At 39.4% G+C, this 24,901-nt stretch overlaps 1 protein-coding gene across 9 annotated transcripts in view; it reads left to right on the top strand.

Annotated features, from left to right (window-relative positions):
* ptprsa (protein tyrosine phosphatase receptor type Sa) overlaps positions 1-24,901 on the top strand; it is a 701,781-nt gene that overhangs the window by 338,350 nt on the left and 338,530 nt on the right. The window lies entirely within an intron of this gene.

Genomic DNA, 24,901 nt, shown 5'->3' with positions numbered 1-24,901 from the left:
AGATGCCGTCCTGTAGCTAAAAGCATGATGATGTCATTCTTCCCTCCTGCTGTCCCTCTCCGGCCGCACTTCCTCGCCAATCGCACATATAAATCACAGTGAGATGGGGACGTTTTAATCAAAAGAGAAAGAACGATGGCACAATAAATCCAAACATCACAACCTTCCTTGGTATGCAGGTGCATTAATATATTTTATGTATGCCGAAGGCTGTAGAAAACCGGGGGAGTTATTACTTACTTGTCGTAGCTCACCTGTTGTATTACAGCGTAGTTTGACATTGCAAGTGATGTATTGAGTGATGAATGTGTTTATTTCTCTTTTTTTTTTTTTTTTGTCTGTGGCACAGGCAGGTAGGAGATTCTGATAGTACGATAACCTCAGGCAAAAATATCACAGTTTCACATCATCACAAAGGCCTAGGCCAGGGGTCGGCAACCCAAAATGTTGAAAGAGCCATATTGGACCAAAAATACAAAAAAAAAAAAAATCTGTCTCTTGCCGCAAAAATTGAAAAGCTGTGTTTCAGTGTTATATTGAAGGCAACACAGGAGTAAGTGTCTATATTAGCTATGTTAGCCTACTATCAAAATGACTGTGTCGCAGCCTGACACAAATCTTTGTTGACAGAAATGTTGAAATATAATATTTGTTCTACCCATTTTTACAAAATTGGAAAACATTAGTAAAACAGAGGCTTCTTAGAGGATGAGATAATGTTTAGATATTACTGGCTTAGAATGGCCAAAGGTCCAAGTTAAAGAAAATGCCGGGCTGTCTTCTTTGAACGGATTTATAACAATTTACGCAAGCTGGGTAAGCTGCTACCTCTCTGTTCGGCGATGACGTATGACGTTGCATGCGCGACAGTATGTGACGTATGTAAGAAGGTGCGTTTATTTTATCTCTCTGTGAGAAAAAGAGACAAGAAAGAGTGAGAAAAGCCTTGTAGTGTACTTGCCCGCAGCTAAAAGCAACTGCGTGAGAACGTATACTCGAATACTCACGAAATAATCATTTTCTATATCGCACAGAGACAAACCCACAATGTATCAAGTATATTCGATATATCACCCAGCCCTTGTTTGAACTTTATCCGTTCAAATGTTGGAGTGTGTTTTTTTTTGCATGCATGGTTTAGAATAATGCACATTGATCAACATTTAAGCGAAAGCATCACAGAATTGGCTAAAATAGCTTAAATTAATTGATCTTTTTTATTTATTGCAAAATATTGCTCATTTGTAGTGGTCTTTCTTGAACTATTTGCAAAAAAAGATATAAAAACAAATAACTAAAAATTTGTTGAGAAATAAACAAGTGATTCAATTATAAATAACGATTTCTACACTTAGAAGTAATCATCAACTTAAAGTGCCCTCTTTGGGGATTGTAATAGAGATCCAGCTGGATTCATGAACTTAATTCTAAACATTTCTTCACAAAAAAAGAAATCTTTAACATCAATATTGTCGGACTTGGATTTGGGTTGTTTCTTCGAAGCAGAGGGAATTTAGAACGAACCAGGCGTGAATTAAGGTACATGTTTAATTTATTAATAAACAAACAAACTACAAAAAGGCAAACAAAGGACGCTCACAAGGAGGTACAAACACTTGGCTATGAAAAAACAAAAGACTAGCATAAATGCTGCAAACTACAAACATGAAAAGAAAACACTTGCACCGTGGCATGAAAAAAACAAATACTTTTATTATTTATACACTTTATTAAAGAATATATGTTTTTTAGTATTCCTATTTTTTTTAATTGTTTTTGTAGTTTAGTTTTTTTCATTTAAATTACAGTCTTTGCATTGCCATTTCAAACCACCAGTTTTTGTTTCGAATAAAAGCAAAATTTATCTCATTTGAATTCATTTGTTTTCTTAAAAAAGTAAGAAAAAAATCTTGAATATAATTTGTTGTGAAATAATCCAAGATATTTTTTTTTGGACCATATTGCCCAGGCCTAATATCACGGTATTTCAGCTTCGGGAAGTGAATAAGAGCACCCACAAAATAGCGCATTCTGAAGAGGCAGTCAGAAAGTTGCTTGGATGTGGTCTGTACAACAAAATCGATGCCAAATTTTGACAAAAAGAACGATCATTACATTCTATGTAGACCACAAGGAAGTGTTTTTAATGTAGACAAACAATTGTACACTTTTAATATAATGGTATACCTTTAACTCAGACCTGGGCAAATTATGGCCCGGGGGCCACATGCGGGCCCTTAAGCTTTTCAATCTGGCCCGCCGCACATTACAAAATATTATTTTTAGTTCTTTAAGATAGAAACCGTAGCAGCCATTATGATGTGCAGTGATGTTTTCAAATGACCGTAAGTCTTGAACTACACAAAGTATTTCAATGGTTGGAATCTGCGCTTATGGATGATATACCAGTTACTATGATAGTGTAATTAGTTGCCATGGTAATCTAATTAGTTACTATGGTCATCTACATCACAGCAGCTCAGATGAGGCACCAAGCAGTGTGGGCGGGAAGCATTTCTACAGACGCGGAAGGAGCTTTTCACAACAAAGTTTTAAAGCTTAGTGATATATCAGATTGTCGGTGGCTTTATTGTGTACCCTTCGTGTTCATATTTCAGTTTGTTGCATTTTTGTTGCGTTTCACTTGATTGTATAATATGTTGATCGAAAGGGGGTGTGACATTCATATTTAGTCAATATTCAGTGTTTTATCATTCGTAGAAAAAATTTAAATTCCATTACGTTTTTTAAGGTGGTCCGTCATAACGTTTTTAGCATTCAATCAGACATTATTGTAAAGTTTTGTATTAGTGTCCCTAAAAATAGATATACCGGCCCCCAGACACATTTTTTTCTTTAAATGTGGCCCCCTGAGTCAAAATAATCGCCCAGGCCTGCTTTAACCGGTCCATACCTAGTTATAACAGAGTTGCAGTTGTTGTTTTTTCTATTGTCATCATTTTTTCTTCTGTGTTTCTCATGTTTACACTTCATCCATTCGTTCACACACTTTATATTTTCTGCACACCTGATATGACTACTTCTGGTAAATCTACTGTCTTCCTCTGTTAAAGAGAGAGAGAACAATTTCATCTTTTATTTGGTCTCGGGCCGGCAGCCATGCGCCAAAAAGCCTGTTGGCACTCTTTGCATCGATTGGAGTTTGCAACAGTTTGGAAAGCGTTGCTTTGGCCTCAGTTAAATGATTTAGAATGTTTAAAGAATGAAGAGGCTTAGAGTAGTGCAACTGTACTTGATGAAATCCAGAAAGCCATCGAATTTGAGAAGAAAAAACTTGGGGTAATATGTAAAGAATATTATTTTTGTATAAAGTATATACACTTTGTTGAAGCTTGTCTACAACTGTATTTGGGTTTGTAAAATAATAACAAAATGACGTGCAGGAAAAAATACCATTGTTCTTCACAACACCGCGGCTTTTACATGTTGCAGATTTTTTGTTTTGTATGTACCGTATTTTTCGCACCATAAGTCGCAGTTTATTTCAAAGTTCGGCCGGGGGTGCGACTTATACTCAGGAGCGACTTATGTGTGAAATTATTAACACGTTACCGTAAAACATCAAATAATATTTTTTAGCTCATTCACGTAAGAGACGTATAAGATTTCATCGGATTTAGCAATTAGGAATGACGGATTGTTTGGTAAATGTATAGCATGTTCTATATGTTGTAGTTATTTGAATGACTCTTACCATAATATGTTACGTTAACATACCAGGCACCTGGCACGTGCACACAGGGCCCTATGGGTGCTTGAGCCCCTTCCCTTTTTTTGCCTCGTTTTAAAAAGTGCCTTCTGCCTGTGTGTGTTTTTTATTTTTTATTTTATTTTTTTTTCTTTAAACACCATTCATAAATTCCTGTTAGGGATGTAAAAACAAAAAAAAAACAAAACAGCGGTACAAAAACTCCACGTTTCCTTGTAATACCGGGTTGTTAGAGCCTGCGCCAGAGAGAGAGAGAGAGAGAGAGAGAGAGAGAGAGAGAGAGAGAGAGAGAGAGAGAGAGAGAGAGAGACAATTGTGGCCTGAGGAGATGTGACAAAGGAGCAACTTGAATCTGTGAGTTATGGTCTAGTCGCCGTCCACTTATTCAGCATCTAATATGGGTAATATTTCAGAAAAACGCTGTATTATTCTATTATTCAATGTGTCAGCTTCTGTTTTTGCCGGACGTCGGAGCACGGCGCATCAATTGAGCACGACACATCAATTCCGCACGGAGCAGAGCGGATCGTGCAGGACAGAAAGTAGTATACAAAATAAAACACCGGGTTGATTTTCAAAATAAAATGCACTGTTTACGGCGGATCACATTTCTCTCACAGTAGAGGTTTAGATATAAAGTTGTATTGCATTTCATTTGTTTAGTCTGAGCATTAAGTGAGAAAGACCATAAATTACAACTTAATGGTGTTTTCATCAAGTTAAGGGAATAATGACAGATTTTCACATTGAAGTTTTTTCCATTTCGCTATTTTTTCATTTATTTTTTTCGAAGTTCATGTTGCACTGTTCAATGTTCAATATTAAAGTGCTTATCTTTAACAATACATAGCCTAATAATAAACCAGTGTTTTTTTCCTTTTCATGTCTTCCAAGCCTATGATAATGTGAATTAACTCATTATGACAATAATTTGTTGACACAAAAGAAATGGCAATCACTTTTACCTACAAAGGACACACAGCAAAGTAGTCAGCTTCCTATTAGCAAATTTAATTTTACATTAATTTCCATATTATGTAAAGGACCCAAAAAAACTGTCCTACCCTTTTCTGACTTTGAGCCCCTGCACCTCTATAATCATGTGCACGTCCCTGCCAATCACCTTCTCAGTTGGTTATTTATACGTCATATAATGTACACTTATTCAGCCTGTTGTTCATTATTTTTTATTTATTTTAAATTGCCTTTCAAATGGCTAATTCTTGGTGTTGGGTTTTATCAAATAAATTTTCCCCAAAAATGCGACTTATACTCCAGTGCGACGTATATATGTTTTTTTCCTTCTTTATGATGCATTTTCGGCAGGTGCGACTTATATTCCGGAGCGACTTATACTCCCAAAAATGCGGTATGTGCATAATGGGCCTAAATGAGGCATAACAATGCTGAAAATCTGCGATGAGGTGGCGACTTGTCCAGGGTGTACCCCGCCTTCCGCCCGATTGTAGCTAAGATAGGCACCAGCGACCCCAAAAAGGGAATAAGCGGTAGGAAATGGATGGATGGGCAATGCTGAAAATGAACCGAGAATATCAATATTAGACCAAACCAATCAGAGAGCGATGTTCAGCATCTTGGCTACTGATTGGCTCAGCCTGTGGCAACATTACTATATTGAATTCAACTTGTGGGTGTGTTTTTTTTTTTTTACGTCTAAAGGACTCTCATTATGTTAAAAACTGTATTTAGAAGGCTGTAAACAGTTTTTTATGCTCTTCCTATGACAATATCATAACATGATTTCTACTGTGCGGAAATTCATTTAACACGGTCACCATACCTCATTTATCATGTATGATTGGTTCCAGACTGTGGTAAATGAATGTTTTACTGAAGTTCGATTTTTATGTACCATTTAAATATGATAATATGATGGTTAGTGCAGTGGTTCTCAAATGGAGGTACGCGTACTCCTGGGGGTACTTGAAGATATGCCAAGGGGTACGTGAGATTTTTTTTAAATATTCTAAAAACAGCAACAATTCAAAAATCCATTATACATATATATATTGAATAATACTTCAAGAAAATATGAATATAAGTTCATAAACTGTGAAAAGAAATGCAACAATGCAATATTCAGTGTTGACAGCTAGATTTTTTGTGGACATGTTCCATAAATATTGATGTTAAACATTTCTTTTTTTGTGATGTATCGATAACCTGTAGATGCATTTGCAACTATATTACGTTTCCTTCCACCCACATTTAATGCGAAAAAAACACTTACCAATCGACGGATTTAAGTTGCTCCAGTGTCAAAAGATGCGAAAGTCCTGATCGTTTGGTCCGCACATTTTACCGGCGATGCTAACGCAGCTATTCGGCCATGGTATGGCTATGAATAGCGTCAATAGCTATTCGCTCAATAGCTTCAGTTTCTTCTTCAATACTTTCATACTCCAACCATATGTTTCAATACATGCGTAATCTGTTGAATCGCTTAAGGCGCTGAAATCCGAGTTTGAATCCGAGCTAATGTCACTATATCTTGCTGTGGTATTCCCATCGTTTGTTTACATTGGCAGCACTGTGTGACGTCACAGGGAAATGGCCAGTGTCTTCGCAGAGAGCGAAAAAAAGGCACTTTAAAGCTTTATTTAGGGATATTCCGAGACCGGTAAAATTAAGAAAATACAACAAGCCACTGGGAACTGATTTTTATTGTTTTTAACCCTTTTGAAATTGTGATAATGTTCCACTTTAAATCTACCGTCTTCCGCCTGCTCCGCCGTTGAGGTCTTCACCGTATCCCTGGCTAGGGGGCAGTCAGGTACTTGGCCTTTGCCAAAGGCCACCTGGGGTAACAGTAGTAAAGGGGTTAACCTCCTAGTGCCCTAAGACCTCGTAGAGGAGCTTCCACTGCCGGATGCATTTTCGTCATGCCCAGGACACAAATATGGTATATCACCTGTATCAAGCAATACTAATTGCAACCCATCTTGTTTTCCCTTTCTGGCCAATTCAGGTACTCATTTCATCTCGATACCGTTCCTATAACCACCACATTTATTTCCAGTGGGCTACAGAATACTTAGTTTTTTTTGCTTTCTTCCAACAGTGGTTTCAATGGGACCAATTTGTGCCTATTACAAGGGTGTTCCTCTTCGTAGAAATGCTGCCTGATAGCCATGACTCTCACCACCTCTGGGTAGTAACACACATTTCCACATCCTACCATGGTTGTCCCTGGTGATCGAGTAAAATCCCTCAAGTTTGTTTGCAGTGAAGCTGACATTGATGTTACGCTGCGTGATGCAATGGGCAAAGGGGTTTCTACACACCCATAATGTCCTTTTTTTTTGTCCTCTTCTATTCTTAGAGCCATGGAACGTGCGTTTGTGTCTTTTGATGATGCAAAATTGTCACATTTTCTGGTAAGGTCTATTCTCATGTGGGTTGCGATCTTTCCTGAAAAAAACGAAACTCTCAGGATTTGTACGATTCGTCTCATATAGTGTAAAATGTGTATTAGAGAAAATTGTAAAATAACAAGAAAAATATGTTTAAGGATAGAAAAAAAAAGCCATTGTTCTGGTTTGCATGCTTAATTAGGTCATGATATTGATGTTCACATTAACCAAAACAGTACCGAATCATAGCTGCCATATTTTCCGGAGTATAGAGCGCACCAAGATATCAATCAATCAATCAATGTTAATTTATATAGCCCTAAATCATTAGTGTCTCAAAGGGCTGCACAAACCACAACACAAACCACAACAAAATCCTTGGTAGAGCCCACATAAGGGCAAGAAAAACTCACCCCAGTGGGACGTCGGTGACAGTGACAATGATGACTATGAAAAACCTTGGAGAGGACCGCATATGTGGGCAACCCCAGGGGACCGAAAGCAATGGATGTCGAGCGGGTCTAACATGATACTGTGAAAGTTCAATCCTTAGTGGATCCAACACAACCGTGATAGTCCATTCCAAAGTGGATTCAACAGAGCAGAGAGAGTCCCGTCCATAGTGGAGCCAACATGAAACCATCCCAACCGGAGGCAGATCAGCAGTGCAGAGATGTCCCCAGGCGTTACACAGGCGAGCGGTCCCTCCTGGGTCCAGACTCTGGACGAGCGGTCCATCCTGGGTCCCGACTCTGGACAGCCAGTACTTCTTCCATAGCCACCGGACTGGACCCCCATCCACAAGGGAGAGTGGGACAGAGGAGAAAAAGAAAATAAACGGCAGATCAACTGGTCTAAAAAGGGGGTCTATTTAAAGGCTTAAACGGCACTCACAAATTTTTGGGAAGAAATAAATATTGCTCCATATATTAGCTTCACCAGACTACAAGAACGCAGATACACTATATTGCCAAAAGTATATGGCCACCTGTCTTTACTCACATATGAACTTGAAGTGCCATCCTATGGAATTGTTCAAAATGTTTTGGTATCCTGGAGCATTCAAAGTTCCTTTCGCTGGAACTAAGGGGCCTAGACCAACTCCTGAAAAACCAACCATAAAACACCATAATACCTCCTCCACCAAATTCCACACTCGGCACAATGCAGTCCGAAATGTAGCGTTCTCCTGGCAACCTCCAAACCCAGACTGGTCCAGTCCAGAGAAGGCATCTCCACTGCTCTAGAGTCCAGTGGTGACGTGCTTTACACCACTGTATCTGACGCTTTGCATTGGACTTGGTGATGTATGGCTTAGATGCAGCTGATCGGCCATGGAAACCCATTCCAGAAAGCTCTCTGCGTACTGTACGTGGGATAATTGGAAGGTCCCCTGAAGTTAGGAGCTCTGTTGCATCCGACTGTGCAGAAAGTCTTTGCACTATGCGCTTCAGTATCCACTGAGCCCTCTCTGTCAGTTTACGTGGTCTACCACTTGGTGGCTGAGTTGCTGTTGTTCCCCAAACTCTTCACTTTTCTTTGGATTATTTAGGAGTGGGCAAATTTCCCGACTGGTTTTGTTGCACAGGTGGCATCCTATGACAGTTCCAAGCTGGAAATCACTGAGAGCGGCCCATTCTTTCACAAATGTTTGTAGAAACAGTCTCCATGCCTAAGTGCTTGATTTTGCTACAGGAAAATACCAAATAAAGAGAAAAAGCCACCAATACAGGAGTGCAAGACAAGGACTGAAACACTACACACAGGAAAACAGCAAAAAAACTCAAAATAAGTCGTGACAGTACACCTACTTTGAGACAAGAGCTATATTGATGCATGGTTGGCTATGGTTTAAAGTCATATCCAACAATCGCGACAACGACTTTTTACTGTCAATTGAGCTTTGTTTTTTAGTCATTTTTACTGGTGGTGTGCCTCTGGGGATTTTTTCAACGCAAAAAATGTGACTTGGTCAATTTATTTTGACCGCAAATGCTCCTTTGACTGCAGACGGTTACCTGAAATGCGAAGCAGGTTGTTACACGGTCAGTGATCAAGTCAATGCCTACGTCAGTGCAAAGATGTGTGAGGAGACTCCGACCAGTGTGATCGCTCCTAATTTCCCACCAAAATACACCCAGATGGGACTTTAGATAAAACTGTTTTGAGCAAATAAATGTGGGGCATTCAAGTAAAACATTTAAAATGTGTTCCTGTATGAAATTCTCACAATACAATTTAATTTGTGTCCGGATTGTTTTTAGGTTAAATCATGCAAGCAAGCACTAATCAATTTTTTTCAATCCATTTTCAAATATTTGTTCATAAATAAACATGCAGTCTAATTTGTAGGGGTGTAACGGTACGTGTATTTGTATTGAACCGTTTCGGTACGGGGGTTCCGGTTCGGTGCGAAGGAGTACCGAACGAGTTTCACACGAACATATGAAGTAGCCACCTATCCTAAAGTCTTAACAAGCTGATCCGCTCAGTTCTGCCCCTGTGTCTGTCTGTACACCATATGATTGGTTACATCCAAAAGCCAATCAAGCAGTGCGTATTCAGAGCGATGTAGTCAGCGCTTTAGCATCGAGCAGATATGAGTTTAGCAGGGGAGAAACGGACTCTTCCCAAATTGTACTAAACACTTCCTAGTCAACTAATTTCTAAACATCAGTATGAGCCCGTTGACCTTCTAGAAACAAACTTCAGCTCAGCTCGCTCGCAGTTCTGGTTTTAGGTGAAGGCTAGTTAGCTTTTAGCGTAACGTTAGCTCATTTTGCGGCGTGTGTGTGTGTTACGGACAGTGTTGATTGAGGTGTGTTGAAGCAGCAAAAAAGGACATTATATTAAATGAAGAGTTTCTGTCTGTGATAGTATATAAGTGCATCATATAGCCTACATGAACTCCATGGTGTTCAGGGATGAATAGTCTCTCCTATTGCTATTGTGCTATTTTTTTCAGCTATAGTTACATGAATCATTAGTAATGTAGCAGCCTAGTTTTGAATGGCACGGTGCCTGCTATCACATGTTGATAAAAATAGAACATTTACATAATAAAAGTCAACTACAGGCTTCCCAAATGTTGTAATAAATTAAGCATGATGAGTTGATTTGAAACTGTTTAATGTTGCACTTTTTATATGTAGAAGAAAAGTTGACATTTTATTTAATCAAAGCAACAATTTGAGGCAGTTTAATGTGGATTAACGTGGGCAGAATTATTATAATGTTCCCAATGTTAAAAGGATCAAGCCATTGTTTACAAATTTGGTAAATAAATAACCAAAAAATTTATATTTTGTTGTTTTCTTACTGTACCGAAAATGAACCGAACCGTGACCTCTAAACCGAGGTATGTACCAAACCGAAATTTTCGTGTACCGTTACACTCCTACTAATTTCTGATGTACAACACATTTACACATGTTCAGTGTTGCTCAATATCCTGTTAAGGTATTATCTTTAAAAATCGGCTGCACTATTAAACAAACAAACATAATCCACTGTATTTTTAAAAAGCCATCAATTTATTGTATCAATTAGGATTATTTCACACCATTTAGTTTTTATTATTGTTTTTTCTCATCGTTTTCCAGCTGGTTCAAGTTGGTTGGCCTTTGTTGGGTGAGTGATTGTGTGTGAAAACCTCCTGACAAGACAAGCAATGGTTTAAAGTAAAGGCTTGGTCGCCATAGTGATGGCGCTTGCCCAGGCAGCCTGTGTGAATTGGCTTTGATTGATTGGGTTTGGGGTTGTTTAGGGGGTGCGTGTGTGTGCGTGTGTGTGTGTGTGTGTGTGTGTGTGTGTGTGTGTGTGTGCGTGCGTGCATATGTGAAAGTGAGACGGGGGGGTCGGTGGGGGGGTGTACAACAGTATGTCCATTAATCCATTAATGCGCTGCTTTAATCTAAACTGATTATCTAGCAATCACAGAGATAGTATAGTGTAGTGAGAAATGTATACACACGCCCCAACAGAAATACAAATGCAAATTTGGGTTTTGTCCTCTTTTAGATAGATAGATAAATAGATAGATAGTACTTTATTGATTCCTTTAGGAGAGTTCCTTCAGGAAAATTAAAATTCCAGCAGCAGTGTACAGAGTTGAGATCAATTTAATAAAAAGTAAATGATGGGGGTTTAAAAGGAAACAAAATAGAGAAATATTACAAAAAGAATAAAAACAATGGGAATAACAATATAACAGTAAAATAAGAATATAACAAGACAAAGTAGGCAGTAGTGACCATGTTATGAAAACGTATTGCACTGTTAATGTTTTGCATCCCCTGTCATCCTAATACCCCCCGTCCCCCATCTCAGAGAGGAGTTGTACAGTCTAATGGCGTGTGGGACAAAGGAGTTTTTGAGTCTATTAGTCCTGCACTTGGGATGAAGCAGTCTAGCACTGAACAGGCTCCTCTGGCTACTGATAACACTATGCAGAGGGTGACTGGCATCATCCAGGATGCTCACTAGTTTGTCCACAGTCCTCTTCTCTGCCACCGTCACCAGTGAGTCCAGTTTCATTCCGATAGTAGAACCGGCCCGCCTGATCAGTTTCTCAAGTCTGGAGCTGTCCTTCTTAGATGTACTGCCCCCCCCCAGCACACTACCATGTAGAACAGAACAATGGCAACCACAGACTGGTAGTACATCCACAGGAGTTTTCTACAAATGTTGAAGGAGTGCAGTCTCCTGAGGAAGTACAGCCTGCTCTGTCCTTTCTTGTACTGGTGGTCCGTGTTAACAGTCCAGTCCAGCTTATTGTCCACCCAAACCCCGAGGTACTTGAATGAGTCCACGGTCTGTACCTCATTTTTACTATTAACATATAAAAATATGTTTGATTTTTATGTATGCACAAAAAAGTTAAGTGAAGTGAATTATATTTATATAGCGCTTTTCTCAAGTGACTCAAAGCGCTTTACATAGTGACACCCAATATCTAAGTTACATTTAAACCAGTGTGGGTGGCACTGGGAGCAGGTGGGTAAAGTGTCTTGCCCAAGGACACAACGGCAGTGACTAGGATGGCATAAGCGGGAATCGAACCTGCAACCCTCAAGTTGCTGACACGGCCACTCTACCAACCGAGCTATGCCGCCCTGGCAAAAAGCTTTTTTGTCTGTGAACAGGCAAAAGCAGAACAAGATGTATTGTAGCTTTTTTGTTACACATTTATGTAGACATTTTGCTTTTTGCTGCGGCCCGGTGGTTGGGGACCACTGCTTTAAAGTCATAGTATCCAACAATTGTGACAATGGCTTTTTACTGTCAACTGAGTTTAGTTTTTTAATAATTTCTGCTGGTGGTGTGCCTCCGCATTTTGTCAACGCAAAAAATGTGCCTTGGCTCAAAAAAGGTTGAAAAACACTGCCTTAGAGTACCGGTCTTGATTCCCAGGTACCGGATTCATACCGTAACGGTTGAGTGACCATCCCTAACTAATAATCCATTACAGGCATTAATTTTTTTCTCTCGAAGAGTAACAAACACAATTTTTTTTGTAGGACAGACACGACATTTAACACAACACAGCTTTCAAGTAGACGATTGAGCCATGGCTTCGATTAGAGTGCAGGCCACAATTTGAGGAAACAATGGTATTTTTTAATCCCGTCAAAAATAACACAAACTGAACCATCTGCCGTGATAATAAATGCTAAACAGAAAATTGTGACATCCGAAGGACACGTTTTCACTCTAATAATACCCTGTTCTTTTTGGAACATTTCAGATTAAGACAAAACACCTCTTGACGATAAAAGATGTCAATCTGCCTGCCTGTTTGTGCAAATCACAGAAAGGCTCTGCATCATTTTGTTGTCCATTTTTGGTAATTCAGTGGGTAATGGCATCCATTTGTGACCCAAGAAGCTTTTCTCTATCAATTACTGCATTAGTCATAAAGCCGCCCTCCAAATCGAACAGCAGTAAAGCAGTGAAAATGGACCGTTGTCATCTTCATTTGCCCACCTCCCACTCTCCGGTGTTTTACAATCACATGGCCAGTCTATTTTGTCTTATCAGCTCCAACAGAGGTGGCACAATAGCAGGTGGCGGCTGTATTAGTGGAACCGGCGTCTCTCTGCACAGTACGGGTCTTGCAGTACGGGTGTTTGTGTTGATTTGTTCTATTATCAGAGACTTTAAAGGGTCCCCCCCCCGGAACCCCATAGCGCAGCGGCCATGTCCCCCTGCCAAGCAGATAAAGACAAGTTGGGTGTGCTTATCAGGGCAGTTTGTGTGGAGAATTACTTTTGGTTCAGACAACTACACAACTCGGTGTTGCTCACCTTTCGAGGTCCTATTTGGTATTAAAGTGAAGGGAAACTATGACTTAATAATATCTAAGCCAGGGGCGTCCAAAGGGAATTTGTGGCCCTAAAGTACTATTAAAAAAAACAAAACAAAGCTGTCTTTGTTAAAAAAATTAAATAAAAAAAGAATCAAAATTACAAACCCCGTTTCCATATGAGTTGGGAAATTGTGTTAGATGTAAATATAAACGGAATACAATGATTTGCAAATCCTTTTCAACCCATATTCAGTTGAATATGCTACAAAGACAACATATTTAATGTTCAAACTGATAAACATTTTATTTTTTGCAAATAATCATTAACTTTATTTCATGCCAGTAACACGTGACAAAAAAGTTGGGAAAGATGGCAATAAATACTGATAAAAGTTCCAAACACTTATTTGGAACATCCCACAGGTGTGCAGGCTAATTAGGAACAGGTGGGTGCCACGATGGATGAATGAATGAATGAATGGTTTATTTTGAGCCATGCAAACATTGGGTATAAAAACAGCTTCCCAAAAAAGGCTAAGTCTTTCACAAGAAAGGATGGGGCGAGGTACACTCCTTTGTCCACAACTGCGTGAGCAAATAGTCAAACAGTTTGAGAACAACGTTTCTCAAAGTGCAATTGCAAAAAATTTAGGGATTTCAACATCTACGGTCCATAATATCATCAAAAGGTTCAGAAATCTGGAGAAATAACGGCATGGCCGGAAACCAACATTAAATCACCGTGACCTTCGATCCCTCAGACTGCACTGTATCAAAAACCGACATCAATCTCTAAAGGATATCACCACATGGGCTCAGGAACACTTCAGAAAACCACTGTCATTAAATACAGTTGGTCGCTACATCTGTAAGTGCAAGTTAAAGCTCTACTATGCAAAGCGAAAGCCATTAATCAACAACATCCAGAAACGCCGCCGGCTTCCCCGGGCCCGAGATCATCTAAGATGGACTGATGCAAAGTGGAAAAGTGTTCTGTGGTCTGACAAGTCCACATTTCAAATTGTTTTTGGAAATATTCGACATCGTGTCATCCGGACCAAGGGGGAAGCGAACCATCCAGACTGTTATCGACGCAAAGTTCAAAAGCCAGCATCTGTGATGGTATGGGGGTGTATTAGTGCCCAAGGCATGGTTAACTTACACATCTGTGAAGGCACCATTAATGCTGAAAGGTACATACAGGTTTTGGAACAACATATGCTGCCATCTAAGCGCCGTCTTTTTCATGGACGCCCCTGCTTATTTCAGCAAAACAATGCCAAGCCACGTGTTACAACAGCGTGGCTTCGTAGTAAACGAGTGCGGGTACTTTCCTGGCCCGTCTGCAGTCCAGACCTGTCTCCCATCGAAAATGTGTGGCGCATTATGAAGTGTAAAATACGACAACAAGACCTCGGACTGTTGAACAACTTAAGCTGTACATCAAGCAAGAATGAGAAAGAATTCCACTTTCAAAGCTTCAACAATTAGTTTCCTCAGTTCCCAAACGTTTATTGAGTGTTGTTAAAAGCAAAGATGATTTAACACAGTGGTGAACATGCCCTTTCCCAACTACTTTGGCACGTGTTGCAGCCGTGACATTCTAAATTGATTATCATTTGCAAAAACAAACAATAATAAAGTTTATGAGTTTGAACATCAAATATCTTGTCTTTGTAGTGCATTCAATTGAATATGGGTTGAAAAGGATTTACAAATCATTGTATTCCGTTTATATTTACATCTAACACAATTTCCCAACTCATATGGAAACGGGGTTTGTAGTTATGTTAAAAGGATTCTCATTGTTTCCCAATGGGTTGAGTTTTTTCTTGCCCTGATGTGGGATCTGAGCCTAAGATGCTTGAACCTGACAAAAACCTTTGGGAGTTTTGCTTCAGTTAGCATTTTTAGTGTTTATCGTTACATCCCTAGTGACATATAGCCTCTGTCAGGCCTGGGCAATTATTTTGCTCGGGGGGCCAGATTTACATAAAAAAGTGTGTCTGGGGGGGCCAATACATCTATTTTTAGGAACACTAATACAAAACCTCACAATAATGATAGAAAATCTGAAAACGTTGACGGAATGGAATCAGAATTTTTTTTTTTACTGAATGAGACACCCAGAATGTACATGAAAATAAAGAATGTGGGATTTACAATATTACCTGTGAATGATAAAACTTTGAATATTGACAACATATTTTACAATCAACCGAAACGCAACCAAAATGCAACATACCTTGAAAAAAAACCCCACCTACAATCTGAGATACCTCATAGTGACCATAGTAAAGAATTAGATGACCATAGTAACTAATTAGGATGCAGATTCCAACCATTGAAAGACTTACTATAGTTGAAGACTTACTGTCATTAGAAAAAATCTTTGGACATCATAATGGCAGCTACATTTTCCACCTTAAACATCTAAAACAATTATTTGGGACTCTCCGGCAATCTCCAGATTGAAAAGCTCAACGGGCCGCATGTGGCCCCCGGGCCTTAATTTGCCCAGGTCTGGCCTATGTCCATCTGTTGTTTACATTTAAGATAATAGTCAGGACTCATACTGGACATTTTTAGAAAAAGCCGCAGAACCATGCAATATGTTTGCATTCTTTGGCAGTTTTTGCCACCTCTTATTTACAAAAACAATCCCAAATTGTGTTGCTGATATTATTCACGCTCCAGTGCCTTGCAATCACCTGTTTATAGCAAGGTTTCAATTTTTGGATTAAAAACCCTAAACACAAAGTTAAATGGCAGCGAACGCCCAGAGGCAAACTGTTGAAAAAGAAAAAAAGGTTAATTATAGTCCACAGTTCAGGTAATAACACAGGACAAGCCCAAGTAATTGGTCTAAAATAGACTTTCATGGGAATACAACCTGGGGCAGATAATGTTTGTAAGGAATGAAAAAAGGTAAGCTGAGACATTTTCAGGCACAGTTGACATACGACCAGGCGGACGTGACCTAAAAGGGGCAAGAAAACAAACAATTTACAAACAGTGCTCATTAAAAGGTTGCAACTCGGAACGACAGAGCAGACAGAGGACAATAAAAGCGCTTTTGGTGGTGAATGTTTTTGCGTCTGCCTCACAATACAAAGTTCCTGCAGTCCTGGGTTCAAATCCAGGCTTGGGATCTTTCTGTGTGGAGTTTGCATGTTCTCCCCGTGAATGCGTGGGTTCCCTCCGGGTACTCCGGCTTCCTCCCACCTCCAAAGACATGCACCTGGGGATAGGTTGATTGGCAACACTAAACTGGCCCTAGTGTGTGAATGTGAGTGTGAATGTTGTCTGTCTATCTGTGTTGGCCCTGCGATGAGGTGGCGACTTGTCCAGGGTGTACCCTGCCTTCCGCCCGATTGTAGCTGAGATAGGCGCCTGCGCCCCCGCGACTCCGAAAGGGAATGAGCGGTAGGAAATGGATGGATGGATGTTTTTATATCGGTCTACTTACTTATAAGTTAGGATTTGTGACTCTGTGTGTTAATAAAGCAGGTATTTGTTTTCCAATCAACTCACACATTTGTGAGAAAATGAAGCATTCATATTTGATTTGTGAAAATCTTGTACTTTTTAAGTTTGAGGCAGAGATGTCCAAACGTTCTCCATTGAAAAATCAAAGGATCCTGCTTGTCACCTTTGTGTTAATCACATCAACATTTCCACTTTTTCTCTTTTCTTGACATCTGTCTGCTCTTTTATTACACATTATTTTATTTTTTTTAGTTTGAGTTTTTTGTTGTTGTTGTAATAGCTGCATATTTGAATTATCCTGAAGGAACTCTCCTGAAGAAATCAATAAAGTACTGTCTGTCTGTCTGTCTATCTATCTATCTATCTATCTATCTATCTATCTATCTATCTATCTATCTATCTATCTATCTATCTATCTATCTATCTATCTATCTATCTATCTATCTATCTATCTATCTATCTATCTATCTATCTATCTATCTATCTATCTATCTATCTATCTATCTATCTATCCATCTATCTATCTATCTATCTATCTATCTATCTATCTATCCATCTATCTATCAGAAATGGCTTCCTGGCTACACTTTGCACACTCTTAGTTTAGATTCATAAAATTAACAAACAATGTATGTTATCGGGGTAAAAAAAACCCTCAAACCTTTGCGACTTTTTGAAAAGTCTGCCGCAAAATCAACAATCATAAAAAATGGCAACAAGGATCCTGGAAAGACTTGATGTGCTGTATGAGTTCTCGTAGTTATTCAAATAGTCAAAGGTAAAACTAATCAAAAAATATTGGAATTCACCCTCTTTGTACTCTTGTGTCACAGTATTATAAACTATGCGAAGCACTTATAGACCACTCCTCACCCATTTACAACATTTAATGGTTTTCGAATAAATCAAAATTATTTGCAACTATTTTAAACCGATTGAAAAAAACCTATAAAAAAAATAAAAAATAAATTGAAGCTCATCGAGAATGCCAGGTGTGCAAAACAGTAATCACAGCAAAGGGGGGCTATTTTGAAGAAACTAGAATAATAAACATGTTTTCAGTTATTTCACCTTATTTTGTTAAGTACATAACTCCACATGTGTTCATTTATAGTTTTGAAGCCTTCAGTGACAATCTACAATTAAATTAGTCATGAAAAGTAAGAAAACCCATTGAATGGGAAGGTGTGTCCAAACTTTTGGCCTGCTCTGTGTGTGTGTGTGTGTGTGTGTGTGTGTGTGTGTGTGTGTGTGTGTGTGTGTATATAAAGGGAATAAGCGGTAGGAAATGGATGGATAGATATACACATATATATATATATATATATATATATATATACGAATGGATAAATATACGTATATATATAATTATTTATTATTTATATAGCAAAGTTTTTAAAAGTGTTCCAAAGTGCTGCCCAGATTAAAAGAGAAAGGTAAAAGATTAAAAATAATCATCAAAATCACGATAAGCACAGAACATTGTGTCTATAAAACACATTTATAATCCAAAAACTAGTCCAAAAACAGAAAGGTTAAAGATTAAATATAATAACATAAATACAAATAAAAAAAAATACTGAACATTCCATGCACAAAATAGTTAAAAATATATTTTTAAAAATAAATAAATAGTGCTGGCGGTGGGAGATCGCCTCTGCTTTTAGTTCAGTAGTAAGGACGCTCGCCTCTCACCCCGGCGACCTGGGTTTGCGACCCGCTCACAACAAAAAGAAAAAAACAAAAAGAAAACGAGAGTGAGCGTACACAATCGCTACACGAACCAGAGCCGTCTGTGATCGACAGCCATAACACCAGTCGGGGGCCCCTGATTGGGTTGGGGGCCCTTGGTGTTAGTAAAAAAATGTTAGTAGTCCAACAAATTGTACAACGGTACAATTCTGTCTGCCATTGTCTGAAGAGATATCAGGACAAGTGTAATTACTAGGTCCAAAGCTGCTGCTATCATATTCTTATGACCAATCACCACTTAAGTATCTTGTGGTAACATGTGCGTCATATGTGGGTGGTTTTTCAGAGCAAGCTACTTAGCAGGCGGCGCTTATCTCCCTTCATTTCAGTGCCCTGGTCTTACACGTCATGGCAGTGCTTTGCTCTCTCCAAGTACTTTCTGTTTCACTTTACCTGGCAATGAATGCAAGGACTGTTTCATGTGTCGAGCAGTGCCAGGAGACGGGGTTCGGTCCGCAATCCCTTAATTATTAACTTGACGTTTTGCACTTGCCGTTTGATCATGGCCGAAGAACTCTGCGATTCAAAAAGTACCGTCTTCCCAAGGAGACTGGGCTTTTTCTCACTCAGGATTCTTCATTTGGAAAACCAAATAATGGGGATGCAAAACACCAAATTGATCAACATTTGTTTGGCAATATTTAGTAAATCCCAAGAGTTTCACTTCACAATTTAACATTTTTACAGTACAATGAAATAAACAAAGTATTTTGCCTCAATCAAAACAGAGCCATACATACACTTCATGACGGTGCTTTCAGGGTCCCGAGCATAGTTGTACACACCGCATTCTGATGAAGCTTTTGGATGTAATAGACGTAGCCCCTAAATCATGGGTCTCGAACTCAATTCACCTGGGGGCCACTGGATGCAGAGTCTGGGTGAGGCCGGGCCGCAAGAAAAGAAAATATTTTAGCGTCCCTGAAGAGTTAGTGCTGCAAGGGGTTCTGGGTATTTGTTCTGTCGCATTTATGTTGTGTTACAGTGCGGATGTTCTCCCGAGTTGTGTTTGTCATTCTTGTTTGCTGTGGGTTCACAGTGTGGCGCATATTTGTAACAGTGTTAAAGTTGTTTATATGGCCACCCTCAGTGTGACCTGTATGGCTGTTGACCAAGTATGATTTGCATTCACTTGTGTGTCTGAAAAGCCGTAAATATTATGTGACGCAAAAGTAGTGCCTTTTAAGGTTTATTCGCGCTCTGTACTTCTCCCTACGTCCGTGTTCCACTCCGTACAGCGGCATTTTAGAAATTCATACATTTTACTTTTTGAAACTGATACCGATAATTTCCCATATTACATTCTAAAGCATTTATCGGCCGATAATATCGGCAGTCCGACATTTTCGGACATCTCTACAAATAACTGTTTGAATTGGTCCAGGTTATCGGGGACTGTTATTACCGACAGACAAGTGTGGCGGTTTGACTGCAGCCGGGCACGTGAGAAAACCCTCGTGTCCATGGGAACGTCTCTGTGGCGTTCACTCATTTGCTGCTTTTCCACTAACGCAGGGGTAGGCAACCCAGAACGTTGAAAGAGCCATTTTGGAGCCAAAAAACACAAGACTGTCAAGTCTATCTATATACAACTCACGGGCCGCGCTTACGTTAGACTTTCATATTAAGGTGGGGGCCGCAAAATAAGGTCGCGCGGGCCGCATATCTGAGAGCCCTGCCCTAAAGGGACATGGAGGGGGAAAAAAAATGTTTTGCCAGATTTCGCAAAAGTATCAAGCTTGGCACACCTTTTTTTGGGGCAGTTTCGCCCATTCCTCTTTGCAGCACCTCTAAAGTTATCCAGGGTAATTCCCACCTAACATTATCCTTGTCCACACACACACAATTCCACCGTGAGGATTGGAACGTAGATCGACCGGTAAATTGAGAGTTTTGCCTTCCGGCTCAGCTCCTTCTTCACCAAAACGTATTGATACAGCGTCCCCATTACTGAAGATGCCGCACCAATCCGCCTGTCGATCTCACGATCCACTCTTCCCCTCACTCGTGAACAAGACTGAGGTACTTGAACTCCTCGATTCAGGGCAGGGTCTCCTCCCCAAACCGGAGATGTTATGAAGTGCAAAACTAGAAGTTGAGTAATCGTTTGACATACAACGCGGACAACAACTGATCGTCTGCTTTGCCATTTCAAGTGCATTCGCTGTTTTCCCTCGTCCACGGGAGCCCGCATTCTCATTGTCTCCCTTTCAACAAATGGACTTTTTTTCCGCTAAGTAGAATCACAGATGACCTGGACATTCGAAAGTTCTCTTGCCGTTACTCTGGCACAACACACTCGTTGACAAACATATCCCACCAGGCTGCCGTTCTTGTAGGACAGTGTTTTTCAATCTTTTTTGAGCCAAGGCACATTTTTTGCGTTGGAAAAAATGCTTAGGCACACCACCAGCAGTAATCATTTAAAAACTAAACTCAGTTGACTGTAAAGAGTCGTCACAATTGTTGGATATGACATTAAATCATAACCAACCATGCATGACTATAGTAGGTGTACTCTATCACTATAGGTCTTGTCTCAAAGTAAGTGTACTGTATCAATATAGGTGTTGTCTAAAAGTAGATGTACTGTATCAAAATAGGTCTTGTCTGAAAGTAAATGTACTGTATCAATATAGGTCTTGTCTCAAAGTAAGTGTACTGTATCAATATAGGTCTTGTCTCAAAGTAAGTGTACTGTATCAATCTAGGTCTTGTCTCAAAGTAGATGTACTGTATCAATATAGGTTTTGTCTGAACGTAAGTGTACTGTATCACTATAGGTCTTGTCTCAAAGTACGTGTACTGTATCAATATAGGTCTTGTCTCAAAGTAAGTGTACTGTATCAATATAGGTCTTGTCTCAAAGTAAGTGTACTGTATCAATATAGGTCTTGTCTCAAAGTAAGTGTATTGTATCAATATAGGTCTTGTCTCAAAGTAAGTGTACTGTATCAATATAGGTCTTGTCTCAAAGTACGTCTACTGTATCAATATAGGTCTTGTCTCAAAGTAAGTGAACTGTATCAATATAGGTCTTGTCTCAAAGTAAGTGTACTGTATCAATATAGGTCTTGTCTTAAAGTAAGTGTACTGTATAAATATAGGTCTTGTCTCAAAGTAGGTGTACTGTATCAATGTAGGTCTTGTCTCAAAGTAGGTGTACTGTATCAATATAGGTCTTGTCTCAAAGTAAGTGTACTGTATCAATATAGGTCTTGTCTCAAAGTAAGTGAACTGTATCAATATAGGTCTTGTCTCAAAGTAAGTGAACTGTATCAATATAGGTCTTGTCTCAAAGTAGGTGTACTGTATCAATATAGGTCTTGTCTGAAAGTAAGTGTACTGTATCAATATAGGTCTTGTCTTAAAGTAAGTGTACTGTATCAATATAGGTCTTGTCTCAAAGTAGGTGTACTGTATCTATATAGGTCTTGTCTCAAAGTACGTGTACTGTATCAATATAGGTCTTGTCTCAAAGTACGTGTACTGTATCAATATAGGTCTTGTCTCAAAGAAGGTGTACTGTATCAATGTAGGTCGTGTCTCAAAGTAGGTGTACTGTATCAATATAGGTCTTGTCTCAAAGTAAGTGTACTGTATCAATATAGGTCTTGTCTCAAAGTACGTCTACTGTATCAATATAGGTCTTGTCTCAAAGTAGGTGTACTGTATCAATATAGGTCTTGTCTCAAAGTAAGTGTACTGTATCAATATAGGTCTTGTCTCAAAGTACGTCTACTGTATCAATATAGGTCTTGTCTCAAAGTAAGTGAACTGTATCACTATAGTTATTGGCTCATAGCAGATGTACTGTATCAATATAGGTCTAGTTTTTTGCTGTTTTCCTGTGTGTAGTGTTTTACGTCTTGTCTTGTGCTCCTATTTTTGTGACTTTTTCTCTTTTTTGGTATTTTCCTGTAGCAGTTTCTTGTCACCCTTTGAGCTATATTTCTCGCATCTACTTTGTTTTAGCGATCAAGAATATTTCAGTTTTTTTCATCCTTCTTTGTGGGGACATTGTTGATTGTCATGTCATGTTCGGACGTACATTGTCTTTGCTCCACAGTAAGTCTTTGCTGTCGTCCAGCATTCTGGTTTTGTTTACTTTGTAAGCCAGTTCAGTTTTAAGTTTTGTTCCGCATAGCCTGTCTTAAGCTTCAATGACTTTTCTTAGGGGCGTTCATCTTTTGTTTATTTTTGGTTTAAGCATTAGACACCTTTTTACCTGCACCCTGCGTCCCGCTATTTCTGACATCTACAAAGCAATTAGCTAGCGGCTGCCACCTACTGATATAGAAGAGTATTACACGGTTACTCTGCTGACCACTCAACAACACATCATTTTCAGACTGTTATTACTGGTTTGCAAAACATATTTTTAACCCAAATGGGTGAAATTAGATCATCTCCCACGGCACACCAGACAGTGGTTGAAAAACACTGTTCTGGGCCTTATCCAAAACTGTCGCTCAACATTGCTGTGTCTAGATGTGTTGTATCCCAAATAGCTGCAATCGCGCGTTTTTTTATTTTATTTAAAAGTATTCACGTGTGATTTCCACAAGCGTCTGTTATGAAGCTGACTGCGGGGCGTTCTTTCTGACGTCACTTCCTGTGTGGGGCGCTGCCTTTCTGGTGTCACTTCCCCTCCGAACTCAGTTTGTAAACAATCAATGAGTCCATACAAAGGTAAGAGCCGCAGATTCAAGAAAACGACGGCACACTTAGCTGTGTAAAAAAATGTCCAAGGAGGGGAACCTTAAAGAGAAACATTATCACAATTTTAGAAGGGTTAAAACCAATAAAAATCAGTTCCCAGTGGCCTATTTTATTTTTTGAAGTTTTTTTCAAAATTTTACCCATCATGGAATATCCCGAAAAAAGGTTTTAAAGTGCCTATTTTCGCAATCTACAAATCCAGCCGTCCATTTTCCTGTGACGTCACTGCGTGACGCCAATACAAACAAAGCGGATAGAACAAAAAGATATTGCGACATTAGCTCGGATTCAGACTCTAATTTCAGCGGCTTAAGCGATTCAACAGATTACGCATGTATTGAAACGGATGTTTGGAGTGTGGAGGCAGATAGCGAAAACGAAATTGAAGAAGAAACTGAAGCTATTGGGCCATATTACGACGGACAAAGGCAACGTGAACGAATTTGGCGATCGCCTTCTAAACAACGGTTGCATCTTTTGACCACTGGAGCAACTTAAGTCCGTCGATTGGTAAGTGTTTGTTTGGCATTAAATGTGGGTGGAGGGAAAGGCTGGATGCAAATATAGCTACAAATGTACATACAGCTAGCCTATATAGCATGTTAGCATCGATTAGCTGGCAGTCATGCCGTGCGCAATTATGTCTAATTAGAACATAAGTCAATAACATCAACAAAACTCACCTTTGTGATTTCGTTGACTTTATCGTTGGAAATGCATCTGCTTTGAATGTCGCAGGATATCCACACATCTCTGTCGTAGCATCGCTATCGTCGGTAAAATGTGCAGAACAAACGAAGGACTTTCGCATCTTTTGACACTGGTGCAACTTTAATCCGTCGATTGGTATGTGTTTGTTTGGCATTAAATGTGGGTGGAGGAAAAGCCTGGATGCAAATATAGCAACAAATGAGGCATATTGATGCAATATGTACATACAACTAGCCTAAATAGCATGTTAGCATCGATTAGCATGCCGTGCTAATCGATGCACACTCCACGTAAATCAACTTGAATCCGTCCCTGATCGTGTTGTTACACCCTCCGACAACACACCGACGAGGCATGATGTCTCCAAGGTACGGAAAACAGTTGAAAAAATGGAAAATAACAGAGCTGATTTGACTTGGTGTCTGTAATGTGTTTGAAAAAATGGCGGAATGCTTCCCTTTGTAACGTCACGGGTGAAAGGTCATTGCTCCGAACAATTGAAAGGCATTTCAATTGCCAAATTCACCCTTTTAGAGTTCGGAAATCGGTTAAAAAAACATATGGTCTTTTTCCTGCAACATCAAGGTATATATTGACGCTTACATAGGTCTGGTGATAATGTTCCCCTTTAAAGGATGGTTCAGTGTGGCCGAAACGGGGCTTAGCCTAAATAATTATTTGTTTAATGAGTTATCAGGATCTCAAGCTCCATCAGGTTAGATGGGAAGTGTTAGTTTTCATCCATGATGTCTGATGTCTCATTTTTCACTTATGCTATAAAGTCTATTTGAGAGTAATGATCATCCATTCTGCTGA

The sequence above is a fragment of the Nerophis ophidion genome, linkage group LG22, assembly GCF_033978795.1.
Source record: "Nerophis ophidion isolate RoL-2023_Sa linkage group LG22, RoL_Noph_v1.0, whole genome shotgun sequence".
Lineage (NCBI taxonomy): Eukaryota > Metazoa > Chordata > Actinopteri > Syngnathiformes > Syngnathidae > Nerophis > Nerophis ophidion.
This window is presented reverse-complemented; position numbering and strand designations above follow the sequence as displayed.